The sequence below is a fragment of the Stegodyphus dumicola genome, chromosome 3, assembly GCF_044657685.1.
Source record: "Stegodyphus dumicola isolate Sdum_Otavi_A_Nest chromosome 3, ASM4465768v1".
Taxonomy (NCBI): domain Eukaryota; kingdom Metazoa; phylum Arthropoda; class Arachnida; order Araneae; family Eresidae; genus Stegodyphus; species Stegodyphus dumicola.
Window position 1 is genome coordinate 57,757,705 of NC_140770.1, and position 21,332 is coordinate 57,779,036.

The following is a 21,332-nucleotide window of genomic DNA, read 5'->3' on the forward strand; positions in this document are numbered from 1 at the left end:
GAAGTAATCTCTATCAAATACGAAAGTATTAGTGAGATGAAGTAATTTACTAATCCACTAAAACAATTTAACAAAAATAAATAAGGTTTTAATGCTCGATGAAGTATTTTTAGTTGAGACTTAATTGCATCCCTTGCACTGAAAAAAAAAAAAAAAAAAAAAAAAAAAAAAAAAAAACGGGATTCTGTATCTGCCATTCTGCTGGGGCGATTAACGAAATTAAGCTTGCATTTTTCTTGTCTCGAAAGCACGACCTAGGATATATATTAAAATTATATATATCCTGTCTCGAAAGCACAACTTAGGATAAATATTAAAATTATATATATCCTGTCTCGAAAGCACGACTTAGGATATATATTAAAATTATATATATCCTGTCTCGAAAGCACGACTTAGGATATATATTAAAATTATATATATCCTGTCTCGAAAGCACGACTTAGGGTATATATTAAAATTATATATATCCTGTCTCGAACGCACGACTTAGGATATATATTAAAATTATATATATCCTGTCTCGAACGCACGACTTAAGATATATATTAAACTTATATATAGCATAGTTCTGACATGGGTGCTTTGGCAAAAAATGGCACATTTTCTAAAATTAATGACATACTAATGTTTTCGATACTTCGACTGTAAGGCTCAAATTATGCCAATGGCTAAGTTTTGTAAAATTCAAAAGAGTAATTTTTAAAAAATTTAGCTCTCAAAATTTTAGCTCCTCATTGTTAACTGAATTTGGTGCATATTTATCAATATATCTCTTTTGCTATTAAATTTCCCTGATTCTTTTTTTCACGATTCGAAATATAGGTTCGATTTAAATAAAATCCGCCGCTGTTTTCTGATTTGTTTTTAGAATTTGTATAAAATTTTCGAAAAAATTTTTGAATTATGAAGTATAAAATTTAGCGTCATTTTAAAGTAGATGCACTTTTAGGCATACCTGCAAAACATTGAAATTTTTTATTCAAAATTTTCGATTATATACATGAATTTATATGCTGGCGCGTATTGAAATTTGACATATTTGTTATAATCGATAATAACGCCAAATACGGTTTATGCACTTAGTTAAAATTGTTTGAAAGAATGAACGATGCACCTTTTGTTCCTCTCGTGCACATTGAAAGGAAAAGAAAAATTAGTTACCACAAATTAAGAATTTGGCCACGTGAATTATTCTTGTCACAAGCTGAAAAAAAATGCGCCAAGATAAATTTCTTAATTTCTCGGTAATTTTCTCACCAAATGTGACAAAATTTAATATTTCAGCATAATTTGACTCGTAGAATTGAAGAGGGGAACATAGGTGCATCATTTCAGATAAAGACCAATTTTATGTCGAAATACCTATGTTAAAACAATGTATATATAAATTTGATATAAAACGTTCAACTTTTTTAGCCCGAAAGAGCGTTAGCTGAGAAGGGCTATTAGTCTCGAAACGAGATTTAGCTTTGAATCACTGTAAAAGGATAAATAACTTTTCAAATTTTTGCTACAAAAACTATCGTCCTGTATTATTTTAAAAGAAATTAAATAAAGATGAAAGTGCAAGAATGTAGGTATGTTTCTGGCATTGTTATTAAACGACGGTACTTACAGCCATCAGATTTTGAATAATGTAATCCTCCACACGAATGTGGGCATCTGGAGGCCCGGATTTTTAATTTCGAATTTGTTTTATTATCTATTTCCCAATCTATAAAACTTTAAAACGAATTTTTGATTACCAAACTCAACGATTTCAAAACAAGCAATGGCAAAACTGTACAGAAAACAAATAAATAAATAAATAATCTATAGCTCGCGAGACTGTTTGTCGGAAAATCTAAAGATATGGTGTTTTTAAATATTTTGTGATATAGTTGTTGAATTGAGCCGTCCAGTCGATATAGTGGTCAGGTCAGCTGACTGCGATGCCGAAGGGCCTGGGTTCGAATCTCGGAGAAGGCATGTTGTAACTATCCGCCTTTTCGTAGGAAAGGCGATGGTGGCCCACCTATTAGATGCCTCCATGATAAAGAGACCACCACATCCGGCTTTGTATAGATTAATGGACTGGGTTGCATTTGTAATTGTTCACAATCTGCCATTGGAAAAAAAAAAGTTGTTGAATTGAATTTGATGTGTTTAAGAGCAAAGAACATGACATTAAAAAAAAAAAAATCTGCAACCTTTCTGATTTTATATTATCCCCAAAGGGGTCTTATTTTGAACGTTTTGTGTCTTACCTTAATTTATTAAATATCATATTCTTCGCACTTAAACTATAAAATTCAATTCAACAGCTATTTATTTTATTTATTTATTTTATATTATTATAAAATACTTAAAAGAGCATATCTTTAGAATTTCCAATACGTAGGCTAGTGCGCTAGAGATAATTATTTTTCCCCCGTACAGTGTTGCCATTTCTCGCTTTGAAATCGTTGATTTTCTTAATCAAAAACTCACAAATGCTTTACAAAATATAAAACATATTTTTTTTTTACCGTACAGTGTTACCATTGCTCGCTTTGAAATCGTTGATTTTCTTAATTAAAAACTCATAAATGCTTTACAAAATATAAAACATAATTTTTTACCGTACAGTGTTGCCATTGCTCGCTTTAAAATCGTTGATTTTCTTAATCAAAAAGTCATAAATGCTTTACAAAATATGAAACATATAATAAAACAAATACCATATTCCAAATTTGGGCTTCCAGATGCCCATATTCGGGTGGACACGTATGTTATTCAAAATTTGATGGCTCTAGGTACTATTGTTTTATGTATGTATAAATATGCTCTAGGTACTATTGTAAAAATGTATGTATGTGACAAGCATACATACATTTTTACAGATTCTTCATTATTTTATAAGGTATTTCTCCCACCTTCTTGGCGTGCCTTCGTGGTGTGGTGGACTGCACACTGGACTGGTATTCCAGAGGTCCATGATTCGATTCTCGGGGAAGGCAATTGCTAATTTTTCATCTCTCTTGCTCAAAAAAAAAAAAAAATCCTAATGTTTCTATAATTTATTTCCTTTAAATACAATGCAGGCTCTAATTTGGTGGCAACAGTTTAAAAACTGGTTCGCCCTTTATAGTGAATCAACGCAAAATGCCAAAGGAAATTAATAGCCCTTCTGTGCAAATTATCCCTTTGGGTGTAGTATAAAATCTGAAAGTTCATAGAATTTTTTTTTTTTATTGGTGCAAGGTGTACTTCAAGCTAATGACAGCTCTAACCTGATAACATACGTCGTGTATTGAAACTATATTTAGACTGGCCATTATAATCTGGGTTCGTACTACCAAAACAGGCTTGTATTTCAATGTATGCTAAGTCATTAAAATTTTATTATATCACTCAGCAACCGATATTAAATGAATATAAAATTAATCAATACTTTTTCCTACTTTAAAACAATACAAAATTTATTTATTTTCAAAATATATCTTTTAAAGATATTAAAATATTTTTTACAGAGATGAATGAAACGTCGTCAATTCGGAATTCTGTTTTCATTATTCAAATATCTCATTTCCATGTGTATTTTTCCCCCACTACTATCTGAAAATTTTTTTAATATTTGCATAATTTTGCCCTTTTCCTGCTGTGCATAGCTTTGCCTTGGGAGGCCTAATTTATTAGTAAATTGTATTCCCTTGATTATTTTGTATTTTTATTCAGTATATTTAATTTGTATTAGCATTTTTGTATTAGCGTTTAATCCATTCCACTTTCCCCGTTATATTATTTATAGAGTCATTAGTTTTGTTGTTGCTGGGGAGGTGAAAAATGTGCAGTACCCACTTCGGGATTCGAGCTTCGGACCTCCCGAATACGCGTCAGTTTGTGTATCTCAAAACATATGATTTCACCTTACTTCTATTATTTATGTTTCAGCTCATTGTAGCTTATTTACTGATGATTTATTCGACCTTTCGAAATCCAGATATTTTGTTCGCCCCCTTCTCTTTCGTTCCTCCGATGTCCCTCTTGTAAAGTTCAACCAATATTCATTCATGTGAGGTGCCCCTGGGGTTTTTATAAGGTAATTGAGTCTAGTGAAAAATGTCTGCCTCAGTTACCATCAGATATCAGCTCATTATCCATCAGATATTGTAATGTCAATATTATCATGTATTCTTATTGGAATGTAGGTTTCATTTAAAGAAGTAATGTTATGGTAGTTACCTGTAGTTTATCCATAGCTACTTTTCCTTTTTGTTACGTTCTTACTGTAACCCCGCTCTTTGGAAATTAAATTACGCACAGAATTTTTCCCTCTTTATTTCCGGAAAATAAAATACATTAAAAGGAAGAGTGGAAATAGTTGAGGAAATATGATAAATACACTCATTTAAAATTTCAAGTATTCATTAAGTAAATAAAAGCAGAAAAATTAAAGAAATGTGGATTTCAAAGTTAAATTTTTGGATGGAATTGTTAAAGTTGAAAAAATGTTTATTTGAAAACTAAGTAACAATTCCTTTTGAAATAGTTAAACATTCGTAAGTAGTAACTTAAGCTTTTGAAACAAAAGGTTTCTAAAAGGCAGTTATCAGTACATGAAAATCACTGAAATCAGTACATGAAAATCAGTTTTAAAGTCTACTATAAAACTGAGGTTTAAAGAAACTAAATAAGTATGTAATTAAAATTTTATTTTCATTTAGAAGTGGAATAAATTTATGAAGATAGATGATACAAAAATAAGTTATTATAATTTAATTTTATATAATTGCGCAACGTAATCTTTTTTCAAACGTCTTTCTGGCGTTTTTTTTTTTTCAAACAAATTATGACTGGGCATGAAAAATGGATAATCTTCAACAGCATTAATAAGAAAAGAGCATGATCCAAGCATGATGAAAAAAGATCATACTGTCATTTTGTTGGGATTGCGGAATATTGAGCGGGTCTAGGACTTTTCGCCGTTGCCATTTCACCGTTAACATTTCGCCGTTGGAACGTTTCGTCCTCAAGACATATTTTTCTTTACATGACTGTATTTTATCTTATATCGTATTAAATTTATTTAGTTTAATAATTCTGTTTACCTTTTGTATATTTAATAAAGGTTGCTTTTAATATATATAGTTATTTACAAGTATGAGATATAAAGGAATTACATATAGTTGGAAAATTATGTCAGAATCAAAGAGGACTGGGGCTAAACTTCTGATATAACAGAAGTCATATTATCGATTTTAAAATTACGCGGGTACAATGTTTACATGATTCGTCAAAATATTTCGAAATTTTAATCGGGTAGTTCAGAGAAATCATTCATACCAGCAGGAAATTCACATTTTTATGAAATCTGAATAGAAAACGGAATTACTTTGAAACCTTACTCTCTTAAGTTTTATTTTATACTAAAAAGACAGAAATTACTTTCAAGCCAAACCTATACAAAATTAAATCTGTCTACGGGTTTTCTTCTTTTCTTCACTAATGCAGTTGAAATATTCAAGAAAACATTTTAGTTTTATTTTCTGTGGGGCATTCATAACGCGGAATATGTTGGCACACATAAATACGTTGATCATTATGTTACGGGTACTGAAAATTCTAATTAATATTTTAGTTATTATTTTTCATCATTAATGTTTTAGTGGTTATGGATGAATATTGATAGTTTAGCGACTTTAGAATTTTGCATTTTTAAAATGAGTGAAATGCTTAATTGAGGATTTAGCATTTAGTATTGCTAAGACAGTTTGAAACCAAACAAAATAAAAAAGGTAATTTTAAAACAAGTTTAATGGCATGGGTGTTTTCATGGTTTTCCCCATGTGTAACGTGTATACGAGCCAGTTTTCCTTAGAAAGTCCTCCACGAAGGCATCCCTCCCTTTAGGCAGATAGCCCTCGTGTGCTTTGTCATAATTAAATAATCCAGTCCAATCCAGCGTACGTAATATTGTAAGAGTAACACGACAAACGAAGATATTTTGTGCTTGTGTTAATATTTAATAATAATTAAAGCGCATAATTATTCTTTCTGCTGCCTTACATCAGTCAACATATTTTTGGTAACTGAACTAGTGTTCAGTTTTATGTCTTTGTATCATTAGTCAGGTTCTAATTAACACTTCATTAATATTATTCTCAAAGCTTAATGTAATGGTAATATTCCAATTGAAAAAAGTTACGTCATTTCTTTCGAGACGTATAAACTTTATTTTTAAAACTGCTGGTATCATTTTTGATTTTAGTAAACAGTTGTTCTTAAAACAGAAATGCATTTTTAGAAATTTATTACGCTATTGATAACAATAAAATAATCCCCTTGTTTTCGCAATAGCGAATGTGAATAGCTAAGGAAAAACTCAAAAAATTATTCCTTATCTCTCAACAAATACATATTCTTTATACTGAAAACCCGGCATTCTATATTCAATTTTTTTTCTAGTCCTACATTATGACTGTGGCATCAGCAATCTCATGTGGTTTCTCATTTCCTCGTTCAACTGCGCTTTTTTCTTTCTGAAATCTGGTAATTGTTTTTGTTAAAATGCGTACTAAATAGTGTCGATTAACATATTTTATTTTCTAGCTCCTTACTGTTAAATCCATTTAATTTTAAAAATAAAAAATAATTTAAGTGAGAGATAATTCTTCATCCTCTGAACGAACATCGACTCACGGAATTTGACCTTTTTCTACTTATTTCCTATTCATAATCTCTAAATGCTGATCCGTTTCCTTCTATGAAGCGATTTTGGTGAATGAATGCCTTGTCACATACATGTAAGTAGTGTATTAGCACAACTACTATAAATAGAACCATACTGCGTGACTGAGATTTTGGAAAGTGAGATTAAAATGAGTAAATAGCTTGAAAAGTGAGATTGACTGTATGAGTGAGAACAAATAAATTCGTTTATTTTTTGGTCAACATAACATGCGATCTATCAGTGAAAAAAACTAAGATATTACGATTCATAAATACGAGTAACAATATTTTGAGAAACAATTTTGAAAAAAATAGATTTTAATAATCATTTTATCATATTAATATATACTTTTTTTCCTCCGTTTTTTACATAATTTTATCTTCCGAAAATCGAGGGGTAATTTAATTTCTGAAGAAATCGGCTACAGTAAGATCGTAGTAAATGATAAGTAATCGTGATTATGCTTATGGTAACTATCATACAATTATTTCTTTAAAAGAAACTTGCACTGCAATAAGAATCCATGTAATATTATCTTAAAAATATCTGACGTTAACTGAGCCATACACGTCTGCAAATCCCCAGAGGCGCACATCACATGAAGGATTGTTGACGGCAATTCTTAAAAGGTACATCGAAAAAATAAGAAGGGGGTGAACAAAAGGTGTGGATTTTGAAAGTGCGAGTACTTCAGGACTAGATAAGGTTATAATAAGCTGAAAGGTAAATAACAGAAGTAAGATGCAATCATATGTTGTCAGTGACTCTTAGATATGAGAAGACCTGCCACGTCTAGGTAACTTAACGAAGAATCTGCCCAAAATACGTTTCAAATAATAAATGTAAGGGAACATAAAATTCATTGAACGTTATTACAAAAATGTAAATATAAATTAAATATACTGAATAAAAATAATCAAAGGAATTCAATTTACAAATAAACTAACCCTCAGAGGGAAAACTATGTAGAATAGAGGAAGGGAAAGTTAAGTTAATGCAAGTATTTTTAAAATTTTAAAAACTTCAAATTTCATTAGCCCTAAAACAGCATATATAACGGAATTAATATGCAGTATAATACAATATATATATATGTGATGTACCGGCTTTAGTCGTAGCTTAAATTATCAGACGATAAGTTTAAAAAAAAAAAAAACAGGATCCATTTATTATTATTCAGGAGAAATAGCAGTTACAAAATTCAGATATCCGGAGTAAATAAAAAAGAACTACTAATAACATTTTGTATGAAGGGTTTACTGCATTGTGACATTTAAGAAAAAGCCTCCGATATTCCTTTGCGAGTCCTTTTATAGCCTCTGAAAAGGCGGAGCTTCCAAGAAATGACGTCAGCCTCGTCAGCCAATCCAGTTCGCTTTAAATATTTCCAGAACATTCTATAACTGTACGTGTAGAAAAGGCGGGAAAAAGAACATGACTACGGGGCTGTGAATTTAATTCTACGTACTTTCAAATAAGAGAACGTTGCCATTAAAAATGAATAGAACATACAGTTAGAATTTTAAATGTATTCTTGATTATGGAATTTTATTATTACATATATATAATAAAATTCTTCAATGCTTTCCTCTTTACTGAAGTATTCCATAGTATCTGGATTAAACTGTACGTATGAAGGATGTCCATAAAATTTTAATCTGATTACAAACCATAAAGACTCATAATTGTGTGCAGATAACGAAATATGAATAGAACCTCAAATACGTAAAGTCTCAAACATTATAATTTTTTTAGCCGAAAGTGGCAATAGGCAAGAATGGCGATTAATTTCGCTTTGGCATTTTGCGTCGTCCAATATGAAACGGCGTTTCACATTTCAAATTGTTGCCACCAAATATTAGAACCCTGTATTATATTTAAAGAAATTAAATAATGAAGAAACTACGTATGTTTCTCGCTTTGTAAAAAAATAACGATACCTAGAGACATCAAATTTTGAATAACGAAGTCCTCCACTCGAATATGGGCATCTGGAACCCTGGATTTGGAGTCTCGAATTTGTTTTATTATCTATTTCATATTTTGTAGCACTTTAACGAATTTTTGATCAACAAACTCAACGATTTCAAAGCGAGCAATGGCAACACTGTACGAAAAAAAAAATATTTTTATCTCTATCGCACAAGACTGTGTATCGGAAATTCTGAAGATATCCTCTTTTTAAATATTTTGTAATATTGCTGTTAAATTGAATTTTATTGCTTAAGTGCGAAAAACATGATTTTTAGTAGATAAAGGTAACATGCAAAGTGTTAAACGTAAACCTTTTATTTATTTATTTCAAATACGTGTTACATTTCTCACTTTATTTATTCTAATCAGGACCATATAAAAATTAGATTCCGCATATTCGAAAAATGTCTCAGTCCCAATGCTGAAATGTTCTTATAAGTTTTACTCTTATATTTTGAGTACAGTTGTAAATAGAAGTGAATGTGTGTGATGTATATTAAATGAAATAATGCTTGTAGCCACTTCTATTTGTTCACTCGTGTAGCAAAATAATATTAAGTTAATACACGTAAACATTGTTATTTTTGAAGCATTATATTTGCACCTATATTTTGTTCTAAGGAAGATGGGAGCCAGAAAGAGCTTCAAAATTCTTCAAGCGCAGTGATTTCAAACTGGCGGCACAAAGCAATTTTATGCTGTCAGTGAATACATTTCAATTATGTAATTGGTGGAAATACGGTGTTACAAAGGTTTCAAGATTATAGTTGTTTTAAATCTGAATTTAGATTATTTACATTACCATTAAAATGATTATCAATAATGCACCAGAAAATCTAAAAATTACGCTAATTTATATACAGTGTGTTATAAATCTTATTCATCGATTTAAAGATATAGATTTAATCAACTTTTATTTGTACTTCTGACAAAAATTAAATTCATTCAGTTACGAATTTTCTCACAAAGTGTCATCGCTTTGTTTGGAGATGTATTTATATGTAAACCTCTTTTTTTTTTCAAAAGAACCGGATTGACATGTGAGCACCTATAATACGTGATGAAGAATATTTCTAATTATCTGTCCTCAAGGTTGCACACTTTATCAGAATAGAGACGTCATTAAGTTCAGCTGTAGTAAGAAATAAAGAAGTTTATATAATTATTTACTTATAAACATATATTTTTATTTCTGAATCGAAAAAAAAATTAAAATAAATAGGAGAAAGGTTCTAAGTTGCCATTACTTATTCTTAAATTTTGCACTGCTTGGGAAATTCTCTATGAAAACTAAGAAAGCTTAATCGGCATAATTTTTTAGTAATTTTTGTATTTTTACTTCCTTGTACGAAGAAAAAGGAAGCATTGTAATCGCGAAAAGTTTCAGGCAGCATATTTCAACGAAAATATTCCATTTTGACCTCTTTCAAATGCAATTTAACGATGTATTTCCGTGATATCTGTATGTAAGGACAGAATAAAACACTCTTTTCCTCCAAAAAAATTATAAAACTGCTTTAAAATGAATTCTAAAGAGAATTTTTCGTGGCGTCTGTACGAACGTATGTACGTACGCACGTTCAAGTGATTTTCGTAGCCTAGTTACTAACTTTCGGGAATAACTTTAAATTAAAGTAAGTAAGATTTGTCTCAACACAAATCAATACCCTAGACCAGGCCTCGACAACCTCGCGAGTCACCGAGTGACCTATTTCATAACTTCAAGTGACTCTCATGAGTTCATGAGTTCAAAAAATAAAGTATAATATATCAAATAAATAATTAAACCTAAATGTGAAACAAGCACTTAATACTCAACAATATAAACCGAAAATAAATAACAGCAATAATATTTTTGTTTATTACACAGATGCAGCAACGAACATGCATTTAAAAAATAAAAAATCAAAGCATAATTTCAAGGAGAAATCGCTAAGTTTGGCAAGGCCGATACTTAATCCGTAATTTCAAAATGCTGACCTTTTTCATTTTTTCCACATTCGACTCAATTTATAAATAAGAGCAAATATTTTCACGCACCAAATTTTTTTAAAATAAGATCAGGAACAGCTTAACTAGTGAAAATTAAGTATTCGACTTAAGACGATTAACTATAAGCCAGACTTTACTGAACTGACGGCTCAAGTTCAGCAACATGGAGGTTATTGATATCGAATGGAAGGATAAAGTTCATTAAGTTATGTTTCCTTTTATTATAATATTTATAATGTTAATTTTAATTTTTATGTTTTAATTAATTGTTGATCAATTATTGTTGATCAATTATTGTAATTATTTAAATTGGCATTAATTGTTGATCAATTAATGTTAATTAATTGTTGATCAATTATTTATAAATATTAATTATAAAATTTTATTGCATTATTTAAAAATTAATTATAAAATTTTTATGTTTTAAGTTTAAAGTGCACTTTAATTATTAGTTCATAAATTATTTTGTAAGGATCCTAAGTTTTACTAACGTTTATTTTATTTTAAAACTGTACTATCACTTCTTATTTTCTACTTCCGGCCAGAATTAAATGCTTTAACCTGTTTATGCAAATTGTCTTGCTAGCGCCAAGTACTTAAGTTGTGGCTTTTTGCCAAGAGAGAAAGAGGAAGGGGTTATAGGAAGCAAGCCGCTTGCCACTGTAGTTTTACGAGTTTTCACTCTGTTACTCGTTGCCTTTAAGGCCAGAGGTTTAGTCCTCTTGTTATTTGCAAACGTATTGCAGTTTAAGCAGCTCGGCGTACTACATACTTACCTTTCTTTAAATAAAGGCCAATCTTAGTGCTAGGCATTTGTATACTAATTCAAAGTTAGTTTTTAGTTAGAGTTTTAGTTAGTAGCTTTTATATTCTTACGTTCAGACCACAAATGTCTGTATTCCGGTCTGTATTCCGTTTCCTGTTTGGTCTCTGTATTCCGAAGTTTCGGAAATACCTGTAAAAGATAGAAAATAAAGGGTTTCGTATACCCTTCCTGCTTGTGTTGTCTATTTCACACCTTCCTGAACATAGCTTGAGTAAGCTGCCAGTTCCTATTCAGGACCATTCATGTTTCCAGAGCAAATCAAGAGAAATACAAGTCCTGATAATTTAAAATAAATTATTAAATTTTTATGTATTAAGTTTAAAGCACTTTGTAATAATTCTCTCAGTAAAATTTATCTTATTATTCACCAAGAAAAACTGTTAATATGAAAGTACCACTGACCCGAAATGTCTTCTTAATATACATATTTTAGTCGATTTCGAGGCGCAGCCAAAAAAGGTTGCCAGAACCTGCCCTAGACCTTTGGGACGAGTAAAAGCAGAGTATAGTGTAAGTTTGTTCGTATTTGCTTTTAATTAAAATAACCAACCAACGTACCTTTTCCTGTCCAATGTTCAACCCTTGTTTTCAATTTATTTTGACATCTAAATGGTCTCTCAGACTGTTTTTCATTTCTTTTACTTTCGAAAATATTACTTGCAAACGTAAACATTGATCACCTAAGAGCACCCACCACACACGCATTTTTTTTTCTTCACCTTCTTGCTTCCTTGTACGAAGTAAAGGTGGTGTGGTGTGGTGTGGTGTATTTAATTATGGCAAAGCACACTAGGGCTATCTGCCTAAGGGGAGGGATGCCTTTCGTGGAGGACTTTCTAAGGGAAACAGGCTCGTATACACGTTACACATGGGGAAAACCACGAAAACGCCCATGCAGCCAGCCCGTTCGCGGGATTCGAACCTCGGACCGAACTACCAGTGTTCAGCGTCTTTACCGCTCGGCCGCTGGTGGGCTGTACGAAGTAAAGGCTAAGTACTGTAATCGCGAAACAAGACTTATTAAATTCATCAATAAATTACATTGCATAGAAAGTATTTCTACAGATATTGATAATTTCATCTTGAAAGTAAGTTCTCAATTAAGTTTACTTTCACATATATTTAAAGAAGGGAAGAATGAGATTATTACTCAAAGCAAAAGGAAAATTTAAAAAAAATCAAGGATTTAAAGGTATTAAAAACTGGAAAAATTTACGTCTGAAGTTTTCACAATTAAAAAAAACATTTTACCATAACCAAAATTGATAAAGCAAACAATAATTTCAGTATTTCATGAAAAATTCTACTTTCATGAAAAGTTCTTCTACCTATAGTATCTGCAGAAATAAATAAAGAATTGTTTTTAACAAAATTTTTGCTTTTCGCAAAAAATGGGGAATTTCTCTCTTTACTACAGATAACAGATTTGGTAATCTTTATGCCTTACCAAAATTTCATAAAAATCCTGTAAAATTTACATTTATAGCCAATAATACCAGAAACTTCAAGAAGAATTTTGATAATATTTTTACCAACTACTTAAAACTATTTGTAATATAGTTTTTGAACAAGTTAAAGCCGACAGAAACTTGCTGGATTATTTACGAAAACTTGAAAATCACTGAAGACGTTATAAATCTTCAAATTTATTACTTGCTATGATTTGAATTGAAAATTTCTACGCGTCTCTGCCACTCAAAAAAAATCTACGAAAGTATTTTAGAAATGACAGAATTTTTCTCTGAAATACTTAATATTCTGGATTTACAAAAATGGGAAAAATTTCTACAGTTTTCGCTATACAGTAACTAGATTAAACATTCAAACTTCCTTTACCTGCAAACACAAGAAATTCCAATGGGAAATTCATATTCCACTCATATTTGTAACTTATTTCTATTTTCTAAATAATTCAAATTCCTAAAGAGACTTTTTGATAACGATTTCAGTAAATTTAAACACACTTAGGGTTATTTTGAGGATATTATTACTTTTAACAATTATAATCTCATCGGAAACAGCAACATCTACCCAAACTGTCTAAAATAAGACCAATGAAAACTAAACAGAAATAGTTTATCTATGTATATATAATCTAACAGAAACTAAACCTTTTTGATAAAAGAAAAGATTCCAAATTTTCTACTAATAAACTCATAAATTGGAACTCCAACATATCTGAAAAAGTTATTGCAAATACTATTATTAACCAAATTAGCAAAATGGAAACATAAAAAGAAGAAATTCTAATTCTCACCAAAATTTTCAAAGATAATGAAATTCCTTTAAAATTCATTAATAATCCTTTAAAGAAATCTGGAGTAATCTACACCCTGTAATACTTTTTAAAAGTATGAAAGGTTTTCTTTTGTTTCAAATTCCATAATTTTGGTCAGAATTTTAGCCTTTAGAGCGATTTCTTTCTCTCCGAGGTATTTTAGTTTCGCCAATGAAGCCAAAATGGCAAACCTATGCTTTACTACACTTCATAGTTTCGATTGTGTTCTAATGAAAGTGCTCGAAGGTTTTAATTACTTCTTGTGAGTTTTAAATAATTTTTTTCACTAAAGATTTATAATTTGACTTACGTTTTAAATTCTTTGGATTATATCCTATTTGTTTAAAGGTAAAATTTTGATTGAAATTTTTCACTGTAGTATTTTATTATTTGACTTACGTTTTCAATTCTTTAAATAGAATTCTTTTTATTTAAGGTACAAGATTCTATTTAGAATTTACTTATTACATTTTTCTCTTTTTTTTTCTTTTCGAAGCATTCTAAAACCTCCCCAAAACAAGCAATATTTTCCCCCTTACTTTGGCGAGGGGTAGAATTTTTGGGTGAAGTATCATAATTAAAATACATTGAAATAGTTCATCGGCTAATTCTGGACACAGAAAAGCAAGGATTTTTGTGGAGGAGAGATTTCAGTTGATTTCAATGCTCCTCCTCCTGATGAAGTGGCATTGAGGTTGATTGAATTCCTCATCTATTATGTTCGTTTTGCTTTAAATTTATAATTTTTTGGATTAGGGTATTTCTTGTTTGAAATGTTTTGGTTTTTAACATTTTTAAAATTCTTTATCGCATTTATAGGATTATTTGAAATTTATTAATTATGAATTTTAAATTTTGGTTCTCAAAAATTAATTCTAAATTTCTCACTTTATGTTTTTACTGATAATTTTTCAACAGCTTAATGCGCGAAACTACTAGGCATGTTTATATCTTGTTTTTTTTTTTTTTTTTTTTTTAAATGTTTGTCTTTATATATATATATATATATATATATATATATATAATTACCCCCTTTCCCAAGCTTTCTTTTCACAGTTGGTAGTCGTAGTAAAATACGTTCAATTAAAGAAGAGTTTTAAATTAAGAAAATATTCATCTTTTAGCAGTGCCAATTTAAAAATATTCGACACATCACGAAATCTAATTTTTAATGCAGTTTTTCGTGTTTTTATACTTATACTAATTCAGAAGTCAAAAACAAAAATCAGCGTTATATTCTCAAAATTTTCACCATCCTCAGCTGCAAAAAACGCAAAAATTTTTTTTTTGCGGTTTTGCAGCTGAGGATGGTGGTTTGGTAAAGCCATCGAAACTAGTCCTGTGAAAATTTTGAGAATATAACGCTGATTTTTGTTGTTTGACTTCTGAATTAGTATTTGTTCGGCGTGTTATTGTGTCTTAATTCTATACTTATGTTTGGGACAATTACAAAAATACCTAATAGGATACAAAAAATAAAATTATAAGAAGTTTGACTCCCGTACAAGAAAAATTTATCGTTATGTTTAATTTCAAAATTTACAATTTTTTACTTCATTTTTGTGGAATCGGTTGGTTAAGTTAGAAAAACTGCAGGAAATAAGTTTAGATAACGTGCAGCAAAAAATGTGAATGATTTACTAGACCGTACAATGAAGTTATATGGTGTCCACATGAGATTTTTAGAACATTATAGCATAGCAAAGCAAGATTTTCTTCAATAGAAGCAAATACAGACTTCATAGCAGACAATGCATAAAACAATAGTAATTTTTATATAAATGCAATATTTTATATAAATGCAAAAATATAAATAGCAATTTTTAAAAATTGCTATTTGTATTTTTTATATAAATAGCAATTTTTAAAAAACTATTGTTCTTCATTTTTTTATTCTGTTTTTGTAACAAAACATCATTGCTCCAGGGATAACGACTTTAATTTTCTAATATGACAGACAATGTGTTAAAGTTGAAATTAATTTTAAAAGCTTTAACTGTTCCAACTGCAACTGACCTGAAAAGCAGTTCTAGTGTACCGTTTTATGAGGCTAAAATCCTATTTATTAACAACTATAGATGCACGGAGATGCTGATCAGTTTTACAAGTTAAAAATTATTAGAGGCTTAAAAGTTATCTTCATTGTCTTTTTCGAGTTTTTCCGTCTCGCAAGCTTTTCTTTACAGCTACTTAGGTGCTGACTTGAGGATTAGAGAAGCATTGCATGCTGAGTCAGCGATCGATAAGGAGAAATCTAGTATACTTATCGTAATTGTTATAAGTTCTTTAATATTCATCTCATTTTACTAGGAGTCTTTAAAATTACTTTACCGCAGTGCATTCATCTGAAATGCCGTTCGTTTTGAGTTTAAAAGTTTTTACGTTTTACATGGTGCATTACGTTTTGAATGGTGTTCTTTTAACTTTGTTTACGCCGGTCATTCTCAACGTATTTTGCTCCGTGCACCCTTTCTCCTATTGTTAGAAGGTCATTCATCCTCCGTCTCCTTCCAAAACTTGAAAAAAATATATGTACACATTCACTTAGATTATTTTTAACGTGTTTTAAAAATTAAGCAACAAAATGTAGATAAATACCAATAGTAGTTTCTTATAGCCACTCTTACACTAAAGCTAAATACTTAACAGCTAAATGAAAGCTTATCTTATTCCCTTCTGGAAGTATAAAATTCCCCAGGATGGATAAATATAAGTATAAAATAAATATAAATAAATAAATCAATAAATTTGAAAGGTTTCAGATTTTAAATTGCGTCCAAAGGGGCATTTTTTTAAAATTTTGTGCGTTACCTTTATTTATTAAATATCACGCTCCTCACACTTAAACCATAAAATTCAGTTCGAGAGCAATATCGCAAAATAATTTTAAACTGATCATATCTTTAGAATTTCCGATACAGAGTCTCACGCGCTCGAGATAAAAATTTTTTTTCTGTACAACGTTGCCATTGCTCGCTTTGAAATCCTTGAGTTTGTTAATCGAAAATTCTTTAAATTTTTACAAAATACGAAATCGATTATAAAACAAATTCCAGATTTTAAATTTGGCCTTCCAGATGCCCATATTCGCAATAGGATTACGTCGTTCAAAACTGGATGGCTCTAGGTACCGTTGTCTTATCGCAATGCTAGAAACATACCTATATTTATGCACATTCTTATTTATTTCATTTCTTCAAATATAATACACGACGATAATATTTGGTGGTAACAGTGTACAAGTAAAAGTGACGGGACGCTGGAAGTTCACCACTGGTGGTACTGGCATAGTCCCGACGCCTGTGGTGGTGGCAGTCCGGGGATCTCTCACCTTTCTTTCGTTGACCCCAGCCTCTTGAGAGAACTTTCGGTCTCCGTGATTTAGTGTGCCCCTTTAGCGCACAGGCATTATACGCTTACAAAGATTCAAGCCTTCTCCGGGATTACTCGGCCCCATTGGTACTGCAAATCAGCGGCATTAATCACTATAGCGTTTAGGTGGCCAAAGGCAGTATGACCAGAGGCCTTTGGTCATATATCTATGATTACTACAGAAAATGCCATTAATGAAGTCTTCTGTTTAGGCATTGGAATTGGTGGTCACCACTTTTAATGTTTATTAGAGATAAATTGAATTCTTTTGTAAATAAAATGCCATCGGAGAATGAAAAATTGCATGATAAAATTTCAAAAAGAAAAACAATTTATAATTTATACATTTTTAACTAATTGCGTTACAGTGCCTGATAAATTCAGTGATATTTATAACTATTTTCTGACTTTTAATGAACACATCTTTTGTAAATAATTTAGATACGCCGCTGAACTTCATACACTGCGAATCTACACAGTTTACCTTATTGTAAATTAAAAGTATACGAGAACAAATGAAATGCATAATAGTCTGCAGCACACTATTTACGAACAATCAAAATAAATTATACCAGGTAAAAATTAAAGCAGCGATAATGCTGCTTTAAGTTTCGCATCATTTAGAGCAGCGCCTTTTATGGGCACATCAGGGTCCTGTTTTTGCTATTTTTCTATCATTCCCGCCATTTTAACTTGATCACATCTACGGCAAAAGAGCTCAAGAATAATTCTGTGTAACCTAAGATACGCCAAGTGATCTGATGACAGCTTTATGCTCACACAAAGATAATAATTTAAAGAAAATGCATTGGTAAGCACTAATTAATTTCACATCTTTAATGTCACTAAAATATAAAAATCTTCGCTAAATTTTTTTTCAGAAATTTCAGTGCATTATTAATTATTTTATGATATAGAATATCTTATTAGAAACACTGCTTGATTTGATCCAGCCAAAGAGCTTCGAAACTCCAACTAAAATAAAATTCCGAGACTATTTTGTGCAACTGAATCGGAATCTGTAAACGCAATATTTTATTTGCAGATAGCAAAACTGATATTTGTACTGAATGCTGAACAAATGCCTCTAGTTTTAAAGAGAAGAAGAGCAAAAGGAGAAGTCTTCAGCAGTTTAAAAAAGTACTTCTTATCAAACTGAGATCGCATCAGAAAGAGAAGCTTTTATGGACTGCAATCATCTCGTCAAAATGGCTTCAAATGGAAGAGAAACCAATATAAAGGTGAAATTTTGTTAAAGAGTACAAATCAGAAGACTTATCTTCTTTTATCCTTTTTGTAGCATATTGTTTCTGTTAATTTACTCAGTTTTCCTTCGTTCTATTACGTAATGTTTATTATTTTTTTGTCCAAAGAGGTAATTTGCCCTGAGGGACTATTAATTTCGGTTTCGCATTTTGCGTCGAAAACTTTAAAAAGGCTGCATCACTTTTCAAATCGTTGCCATCATATAAAAGTATTAACGCAATTTAGAGTTAAAGAAATTAAATAATAAAGAATCTGCATGAATGAATGTATGTATATTTCTCGCACTGTGATAAATCAACGGTACCTAGTCCCATCAAAATTTGAATAACGTAATCTTCCATAGAATATAGGCATGTGAAAGCCATATTTGAATTTGAAATTTGTTTCATTATCGATTTCATATTTTGTAACACTTAAATGAATTTTTAACTAAAAAAAACTAAACGATTTCAAAGTGAGCAATGGCAACACTGTACGAAAAAGAAAACATTTTTATCTCCAGCGCGCTAGACTCTGTATCAGAAATTCTAAAGATACGCTCATTTTAAAATTAATTTGCGATATTACTGTTGAACTGAATTTTATGGTTTGAGTACGTAGAACATGATATTTATTACATAAAAGTAACACACAAAACATTAAAAAAGCGCCATTTTGGACATAATTTAAAATCTGAAACCTTTCAGATATTTTTATTTTTAATTTTTTAAAATTTGTAATTAATTTTCTCATTCTTGTTAAATTTTTATTTATTATTTACTTACTCATTATAAATTTTACTAATTCCCTTCGCGGTTTTAACTCATTATATAATTTTAACTATTCATTATTAGTCCAAAATGGCGTTAGTCCGAATGGCCTAGTAGTCCTGAAATGTAATTTTGCTTCGTGCATTATAAACGGCGGATCACTTTTCAAATTGTTGTCACCAAATATTATCACCCTGTATTATCTTTAAAGAAATTAAATAATGAAGAATCTACATATATGTACGTATGTTCCTTGCACTGTGAAAAATCGAACGTACCTAGAGCTATGACATTTTGAATAGCGTTGTCCTCCACCCGAACATGTGCATCTGGATGGCGAAATCTTGAATTTCGAATTTTATATTTCCTATTTTGTAAAAGTTTAACGAAGTTTTGATTAATACTGTAACGGAATGAAACATTTGTATCTCCAGGGCACGAGCCAGTATGTCGGAAATTCTAAGATTTGTTGTTTTTAAATATTTTGCGGTTTTGCTATTCAACTGAATTTGATGTAGCATAAGTGCATAGAACATTATATTTAATTAATAAATATAATACATAAAGCGTTATTAATAAAAAGCAAAAAAAGGTTTTGTAAACCATCTTACTAAGAAAGGTGTATATTGGTATGATAAACTGAGAAAAATATATTCCAACACTTAACACTTCATCGTGAATTCTAAGCACGTGCTATTCTTAATTTTTTTTTAAATTTTGCTGTTAAATTGCATATGGCGTAAGTTCGAAGAAACTTATGCTTAATAATAAAGCTAAAAATAATAAAAAAAAAGTTAACAGGCGTGAGTACTAGTAGACTGCAAGCTCAACAGGAGTGTACAAAAACTTCAACAAACATTTTTGGGCAGTCGTTAAAATTTGAACCCTTTCGAATATTTTATTTATTTTTTTATTGTTTTAGCTGTTATTTTATTTACTTCTTTTCCTGATGGCCTTTCTCAGACCTCAAGTTTCTCTAATTTTAGAAATTAAACTTCGGTTTTTAACATTAGAATAATTTCACATGTGAGCTTAAAGAAATCTTTCGTCAAAAAAACCTTATAAAAATAAATAAGCGGCAACAAAATTAATAAAATTTTAACTCGATGGTTAAACTGTATATATTTCTTCACGAAAAAAGAACTTTCATTTAGAGACCTTGATGAGTTTGTTATGTCACAAACAGATAAAACTGATAAATTAAATTTCGTAATAGAATGTGTAGCGACAAATGTGAAATCAGTTAGCTGTATTGTGAGAATGTATATCCAACAAAATATGCGAAACGCCTGATTATTTTAGTATGCTAGAATTTGCGAGTACTATGAATGCAGATAAAATTCCTTCTTATGCAAATTCTTCTGCAATTTTGTTAAATAAACGCAGTACTATTCCTGGGAATTATTTGAATTTGTAAATTATCTGAGATGAATGCTGTCTATTTTACCACTGGAAATTAACAATAAATTTGAAAAAATGATAAAAATAAATTTGTACAGGAGTTTATACCTTGTATTACAAGGCATTTCTTCCCCCTTCTTAGCTTGCCTTCGTGGTGTAGTTGTCTTCCAGAGGTCCGTGGTTCGAATCCAGGCGAAGGCGTTGCTCATTTTTCATATCTCCTGCTCCCCCCCCAAAAAAATCCTAAAGACTCTACAGTATAAACACTATTATTGTTTGGAACATTGAAAGTAAAACTGAAAGAGTTATGAGGTATTTTCTACCACCTTTAAGCGAAAAATGTCAATAACTGAAAGAAGTAATTAAATAAATACAATTAATAACGAATGAAATACAAAATGATTAAGAAAAATATTTGATTTTACGTATACATGCTTCACGGATTTCTACTATTATATATGCGCATAAATCAGATACGATGGATAAATTTTCCTGGACATAAATATGGACATCATATAGTATTCAAAAATGAGTATATGGATGATTGCCTGTTATTAGCAGTATAGTAAATAATTTATGAAGCTTTACATCTATATAATTTGCTTCGAAAAACCGGAAAATAACCTTGTTAAATGTTCGTTATAGAATAATTTTTGTGTGAATGTTTAGATTTTGCTGAAAGTAGCTCGAAGAAAGTTTCGAAAAGATTTATTTAGAGTATGTAAAAAAAAATTATATTATTTAAATTTCAGTTTCCCAATCAGAATCAAGCTCTAAACA